Genomic DNA, 5,729 nt, shown 5'->3' on the forward strand with positions numbered 1-5,729 from the left:
GGAGGTAGGGCTATCGCTAATGTTCTCTTTTTCAGCCTGAGAGGCATTTACACAAATGTGTAACCATTCATTACATTGTATACATATAATATGAGTTCTTCTTCAAATACGTGGTATTCTTCCATGTAAAACAAAACATTTTAAGTGAATAAAAAATGAGAAATTTGACGATGTCATTTCTCTTCCGTCTCCCCTCCTTCCTCCCCTCAAGCACACACGCAGCCTGTGCATCTGGCGCAGTGGTTCTCAACCTTCCGAATGCCGCAGCCCCTTCCTACGGTTCCTCCTCTGGTGGGGACCCCCAACCATAAAATTACTTTCACTGCTACTTCACAACTGTCATTTTGCTACGATGATGAATTGGGCGACCCCTGTGAACCCACAGGTTGAAAACCGCTGATCCAGAGGGAAACAGTTAAGTAGGAGCGGCACTAGAGGCCCAAGGGTAGTTCAAACCATTGACACTCAGTGACGAACCAAAAGGTGGGCAGTTCAAATCTACCCAGCAGATCCATGGCAGAAAGGCCTGGTGATCTGTTTTTTAAGGATCACGCCCAAGAAACCCCTCTGGAGCACTGCTACTGTGGGACACCTCCAGCCGACTCAGTGGCAGCCACTTTGGGCTGTTGTTGTTCGTTGACCAGCAGTATGGCATTACAAAGTGCGTCCTATAGTCCCACACTAAACAAGGATAGACGTTTTGCTTATAAAACTAAACTCACTGCCATTGAGTCGATCCTGACTCAGTACGACCCTATAGGACAGGGTAGAGTGGCCACTGTGGGTTTCTGAAAATATAACTCTTCACAAAGGTAGACGGCCTCATCTTTCTCCCTCAGAGGGGCTGGTGGCTTCAAACCGCTGACTTCCTGGTCAGCAGACAAACACAGAACCCACGACGCCATCAGGGCCCGGGTTTGCCTACGAGCAGGAGTCATAACAAAACTCTGCAGGCTTCAAGCTGCCTCGGGGGTGGGCGCGCCCCAGGAACGGAGCAAGGACCTGCCAAGAAGATGGAAGTGAAGTTTGGTCTGTGTGGGGTGCAGAACTGGGGGATGGAGGGTGCAGATGGCAATAAATTCCCCTCTAAATGTTACAAAAACATTTTTGACCTACAGTTTTATGCACCGTTTCCGGAAAGTAGTCACCCGAAGATCTATAGCACAGAGCACTAACCACCACCCATCAAGCACCGTTTGTGCTGAGCTATGAAACATAGGAAGGTGACACTTTAAACAGGATCCACACTGATCTTCAAAGAGCAGGAACCCCTAAGCCGTTGCCCAATGGGAATGTGAGCTGCCCCAGATTGCTAGCTGCCTGCCATGAGGATGCCACGACTCACCTCTTGAGAGTACGTCTAGGCACATCAAAAAGTATGTCCTCTCCGTGTGCCTGGGAATAGAATGCCCTGTGCAGTGAGTTCTCTTGGAAAAGGTGACCAGCAGCGATGAGATGACCCTATGCCGCCCCCGGGTGTGTGGGAAGCAGACCCAGGCTCCCCTCACTCTGTTCCAAGAACTACCACACCTGGGGGTCTCGGTCAATCACCCAGTCACCCCAACCTTGGATTCAGAATGACCTTGCCACCTACCAACATTCTGGCTGGCTAAATGCAATGGACGGACAAGGTGGCCCTCTAGGCCATACGGCAGAAACCTGAGGCTTCAAACAGGTCTTCCGAAAAGGCTGGCCATGCCCACATGGGAAACCACACGAATCTGGCTGCAGACAGGCCGTGGTGCTAGGATCCACAGGAAGGGCCCTCCACGACCCTCGCCATCCCACTACCTGTGAGCAGGCCCCACACACGGGGTCTTTGAGCCAGGGAGAGCCACCCTTTGCTGGAGATGCTCTCATCTGGTCAGTCCTGACGGCTCTGTGTCGAATCTCACAGAGAAGGCATCCCTGCAGGGGTCTGAAAAGAGCCTGCCCCCACAGTCATGAGGGCAGCCGGCTGTTCTGCAACGTCTCAGGAAGGGCCCGGAAGCTATCCCTCCAGGCTCTCGCAGGTCAGTCAGTGCCTCTCTGGTGTCCTCACAGTGGGCCACAACGAAAGCCCCAAGCAGAAAGGACTTCCTCTGGAAATCTGAGCAAGCACTACAGACCACACTGCCTCTGCCACCCGGCCCAGGCAGCGAGGCTGGTCCTCGGCTGCTGGAATTCACCATCTTTAATACACACGGAGCCCCCGCCCCCCCTCCCCAAGCACGGCTTGAAGGAGAAGAAAGCCACATGGCGGGATCCGTGTCCCCTTGCTGTTGGGCTGAGCTGTAGAACGGCAGGGGCAAGCCCAGCGTGGCCCTCTGCAACGGCAGTCCTGTTTTCACAGGTGAGAAGAATGAGCAGTTTGCCATCGCCCCACTGCTGAAACCGTCCGCAAGCTCTCCCCAAATCATGCTGCAAGCACGGAGCCACTGGGCCGGCTCCAAAAGCTCTCACCAGCTCCAGGCACAAGGACTAAATGGGAATCCCACAAACACCAACCGGGAGAGGGCTCATCATGTAAGGAGAAGGCCAGCGGTCACAAGAAGCAGCTAGCGGTTCCTCGCTGGAACCCCTATGTTTGCCCCAGAGCTCTGGCCACTTCAGTCAGGGCTGCTACCCCAGGTTCCTATCCAAATCTGAAGGGCGTGGGGGGGCGGGGTCAGAATCAAGGAAAGGGCTGGACAGTTGATAGGACTGCACTGGGATGAGCTGGAAGAGAGTCATTCACAAGAAGAGAAATCCAGACATGGGGGGGGCGCCCACCCCCCCGAGTCAACTCTTGGGTGGGGTTGGGGGGCGGTTGATGAGTAAACTGGTGCACACAAAGCTGCAGATGATCGGAAATGTCAACACGAGCCTCCAACTCACTGCCATTGAGTCCACTCAACTCATCTGCACCCTATAGGGCAGGGCGGAACTGCCCCTGTGAGTTTCCCAGATGGGAACTCTTTAGAGGAGTAGAAACACTGATTTTTTTTTTTAAGCTAATTAAAAAACCTGAAGTGGAAGCAGGATCTTCTGAGTGATTTTTTTTTCTTTCCTCCCCCAAGGTATCCAATGGCTCTAACAGCAATGGCTGCCTCCCCACCACCCCCACCGGCCCTGCCCCTCCCAAAAAAAACTTCTAATCAGTGGTCAGAAAAGAAGGCTTTGCCCATCTTCTGGGCAGGTGGCGGGAGTGCAGGGCGCTCCTGGGGCGTCTGGGGAGCAGGGCGGCATCTGTGTGTTGACAGAACACGGTGGCTTCCTCCAAAGCCCATGTTGCTCTTTACCTAGGCCGCTGGCCAGGCAGCCTCGGGCCGGCTAACGAGCAGAAGGAGCACATCTTTCTGAAGTTAATTCCCCTGGCTGCTCGCCAGCTGGATCCCCAGAGATAGCGAGATTCCAGGGACCCAGGGTGCAGGGCAAGCCACTGAAAAGATGCCATCTGCTTTCTTTCTCCTTATCCTCCAAGTTAGAAAGAGACATCGCAGCCACTTCGACAGCTCCCCCCCCCTCTCCACTTCCCCCCTCCCCGCAGCCTCTCCTCTCACTGTTAACAACACCCTGACAAGAGATTTCTCAGCTCTGGGCAGCCCCACAAGGGCGCCTGTATCAAAGGCCCCGGTGCCCCCAGCAGCAGCAGGCTCTCTGCAATCAATCATCAAGCTGAGCCTTACCGTCCCAGAGGGCTCCAAGTGTGGTCCGCAGACCAACAGCGTTGAGGACACCCACAAGCAAGACTGAAAGGCAGACCCTTGCCCCATCCCCAACCCACCTTTTAATAAGGCCCCGGGTGACTCCAAACCAAACTCTGCCACCGAGAGGATGCTGACTCACGGACCCCTTTGAACAGGGTAGAACGACCCCTGTGGGTTCCCGAGGCTGTAACTCTGTACGGGAGTAGAAGGCATTGTCCTTCTCCCACTGCGCAGCTTTGAGCTGCTGACCTTGCAGTTGGCAGCCCAAAGTGTAACCCCTATGCCACCAGGGCTGAAACATGCTCAATCAGTACCTCCACTGATGATGAATGATCATAGTCATTTGGGAAGCAGTATGAACACGAGGCTCCTATCCCACCCAAGTGAGTGGGGGAATAAAAAACTTCAGGATCATTTTAGAATCTGCTCATTCACTCAGAACTCTGCAGTTCTTAGCATGATATATCCGCCAAGCCACACTCACTGCCATCGAGTCCGTTTACAGTGGCTCTAAGTAGGGTTCCCAAAGCTGGATACTTTAGCAGGCACACGGCCTCGTCATTCTCCCTGGGAGCAGCTGGTGGGTTTGAACTGCCCACCTGTCTTGCAGTTAGCTACCTGACGCCTAACCCACAGCACCCTCAGGGCACCCTTCCTGATGGGCAGAGGATGGGAAATAGCCATAAGAAACCCCATGCTGTTCCTTTAATGAGCCTCCAAAATTGGCACCCACCATGTGGAAATTTCAGACAGGACCCCTACTCAAAATTCAAAGACAACAACTTGCAGGCCAATGAAGTCAACAGTGGACCCTAGAGAGCTTACCTCCCAGGCACTGCGCCCCGAAGCTAGTGCCAAGGTTGAGCAGGGCATAATTCATACCCAAATCAAATGCCTACCTGAAGCACAGCATGGCTCAGGCACTCAACCGTGGGCAGGGGCTGGGATCCGCTCATGCGAGGCAGTATTTAATCTTCACAGTAGCTCTAGGAGGGGTACTGACACTTCCACTGCGCACACACTCACCCAAGCCCACACCCACCCCACCCCAATCGACACCCTGCATTTTAAAGAGGAGGTAAAGGGGCCAGTGGGGAATGAGGATCCTCTCTCTAAAGTGTACGTAGTAGGCTCTCTCCTGAAGAAACCCACAGGAGGCGCAGTGGGCAGCCTGAAAGCTTATGACTGCTTTGGAAGCTCCGTCATGTCAAAAGACAGGTTTCACTTTAGAACAGACCCCATCAGTCTCCAGTAGCCCCAAAAGAATCGCAGTCGGCTTCTTAAGCAGAGGTCTCTTTTAATGGAGGGGCAATCTGTTCCCCTGCCCACTGCAGGTATGTGGGAAGTCCGTGAGTTATCTGATTCTTTCTTGGGACAATCCTGCCAGGCAGTTTTGTGTGTCTTTGACCCCAAACTCCATCTGGCTCAATCCCCTGCTGGCTGAGAATTTGCATTTCTACCCCAAAAACACTACATCGAAGTTTACATTTAGCAAGAACCCCAGGTGATTCGAATGTGCGCAGTGCATCTGGGGTCTCCGGAGAGGCAAGCGCTCGAAGGCCTGTCTGCGTTCACCCAGAGGTGTTAGATGATGTGCTGAGTGTCCCTGCAGGTTTGATGGTGCCCAAGTGCAAGGGTGTGCTCTTTCCTGGCCTGTTCAGTCCTTATTGTGACAGGTTAAAAGTCCTACATATAAATGTCCCATGTTGGGCTGTTTATAGCACCATTTTTTTCCCAATCCAGTCATTTCCTCAGTTGACCTGTGTGTCATCCAGCTGTAGGCAAAGCCTCCATTCTGGCCACCTCCCTGCTCCGAACCCAGCTCTCCTGTCCTGAGAACAATCCGCATGCAGATGTCTGATTGCCCAGCGAGCAGGGCGAGAGCGAGCGAGCCCGCAGCTGCCTTCCAGGAGGAAAAATCTCAACTGACCACGTCTCGAAGGCTCCCTCCCACCCTCTCCCCCAAGGCCACAGCCAGGATTCCTCAGGCAAAATTACAGTCAGGCCCAGGACAGCAACTGGGGATTAAAAACCTTAAGCCCATTAGATTTGCTTTCATGC

The sequence above is a fragment of the Echinops telfairi genome, unplaced genomic scaffold (assembly GCF_000313985.2).
Source record: "Echinops telfairi isolate 266 unplaced genomic scaffold, ASM31398v2 ScPeMD7_7420;HRSCAF=8458, whole genome shotgun sequence".
NCBI classification, from domain to species: domain Eukaryota; kingdom Metazoa; phylum Chordata; class Mammalia; order Afrosoricida; family Tenrecidae; genus Echinops; species Echinops telfairi.